Consider the following 2534-nt stretch of genomic DNA (forward strand, 5'->3'; position numbering starts at 1 on the left):
TCATTGATTCCCCCATTTCTTCTTTTTTATCTTTTAAATTTTCGTTTCTAAAAAAAGGCTGTTTCAGAAGATGGTTCAGGTTGTGGGACTGCACACACAGACCAGCCATTAGTCATGTGACTATCACTGACAACTGAGACCCACAGCATTTGATCACGGGGTTAACAGAAGTCATTTCACTTTTAGCAAGTGTTTTCTCAACATTGCAATATTGCATATCTAATCAGCTCCTTACAAACACACAAATTAGTATTTGAATTATCACTCAGTGAGTCATTTAACCATATATTACTGTCTTTGGAAGGCTTTTGTATTTCAAAATGTACAAATTCACGTAATTTCATATTTACATGCAATTCAGGGATTCCTCAACTTTTTTGTCAGCTGAACCACTTTGACCTAATTTATTTAATTGATGTAGCCCCTGAGATTTTAAGTTGATGTTGTAAAATTTTTGTCATGCAATTTGGAATCTGTAACTGATTACTTGAATAATCCAAGCTTCTCGTGATCGTTTCTGGTGCTTTATAATTGTTCCCACCTGCAAGATCAAGATATAGAGCGAGGGCAAAAAAGGTGAGTGGCCGAAATCACTCCTCTTGTCACATCAAATGCAATTCCTCATGACTCCCACTTTCTCCAGCCGTCCTGTGATAATCAGGAAAGATTTCTGAGCAGTCTCGTGCCCTCGTGACCAGTGCATCAGGAGTTCAAAACGCTATAGTCAGCTCACTAGCTTTCCTGTGCTTCATGTAGTGTGTGTCTGAATCATGGACATCAGTTAACCAATCAAACACAGAGTCACATGAACGCTTTTTCCTTGGCCTTGTATTCAACATCTCACCTCATAAGCGAGTATGTGAGAGGGTGGCGTTATTTAGATATATTTTTGTGAAAGCAATTACCCTTGATCTATCAAGGCCAAAAAAAAAAAAAAAAAAAGGTTTATAATGTTTTATTTTATGAGTAGTGTTCGTGTTAGTAGTAATTCAGGGTTGGACAAAATTCTGAATTTAAGATTTGGGAAATTAAGTGTTCTTCCACCCTGGTCCATAAGATAAAAAAAATGGCATTTAAAAGTTTGGGGCTTTTAAAAAATAATATATTAATACTTTTCTTAGCAAAGATGCATTAAATTTAATAGATTGACAGTAAAGACATGTATAATGTTGCAAAAGATTTCTGTCTAATAAATGCTGTTCTTTTGAACAGTTCATTCCACAAAAAAATCCTGAAAAAGCCTATCATGGTTTCTACAAAAATATTGAGCTACACAACATTTTTCAACATTGATAATAATACAAAAGTTTTGAAGACTAAAGATGGCACTGGACTAATGCCATAACAGTAATTGAAAATGTAGTAAAATGGAATTTTTTTAAATTGTAATTTTTCAGAATATACAATTGATGAAATGAATGTAGCCTTAGTGAGTCTTCTCTCAAAAAACAAAAAAACATACTAACATATTGTATAGTATACAGATAATTTTTTTTTGTATTATAAATGAACTTATAGTAAATATAATGAAAAATAATTATAATAATATTACATATAGTACAAAAAAAGTTCCTATAGAAATAGGTGTTTTATCTTTCTTTCTATATCATAAGGCCTATATAACTATATATATATAACTAACTCAAGACATCCTCAAGCCAATTTTCATAGTTTGTCTTTATGACCTTCCTTGTGGAAACATTTCAAATCCAACTTATGGGGACATTTAAAGTTTTAAAGGCTCTATAAATCAGTCATATTTGATATAAATGATAATAATGCCAACAGGTTTATAGGACTAGGATTGGAGTATATCAAATATCATTACTTATCAGAGGTCCTCACTAATGCAGCTTCAGAAGTCTGTGTGTGTGAGTTTGTGCTCAGGATGTGAAACTAGAAGACATCTGTTGTTTCTTATCAGATTATCACTCAAACACAGATTTAACATAATTAAGCTAATTAACCTTATTTAAAGCCCATTAGAGCAGTTTAGTGTGCAGAAGATTATGGAGTCATAGGTCATGTAACAAGTTTGTTTGATGTTTGACACTTTTCTTTCTCTCTCTCTCTTTCTTTATGGTTATGTTAATATGATTGTGGTCTTTATCCCCATAAAATACAGTGCTAACATGCACAGCACTCAGAGCCATCTTTGATCTAAGATGTACGTAGAATGATCACTGTGCCAGAGTGCATATATATGTTGAGATACACACTATTAAGCCATTCAGACATGAACAGACATTATGTGCTACACAGTATGTGAGTTTTGGACTGACTGATGTTATTCTGTTAAACCACTGAGTTGTCTAAAACCTCTCACCCTGGCGACCGGTCAAACTGTTCCGCCTTCCACTCTGTTGATCTGATATTTTCATCAAAGTGACTATTATATTCTCTAGCATATCTCTGTCATCAACAGAAATTGCCAGTGTTTTTCTTTGAGTAATATGCAATCAAGTCTTATTTTAATCTTTTGTGTGGGTGTTATCGTGGAGTGAGTCGTATTTATGTTTCCATGCACATTTCTG

Source organism: Abramis brama, assembly GCF_963993115.1.
Source record: "Abramis brama genome assembly, chromosome: 12".
In the NCBI taxonomy this organism is placed as follows: Eukaryota; Metazoa; Chordata; class Actinopteri; order Cypriniformes; family Leuciscidae; genus Abramis; species Abramis brama.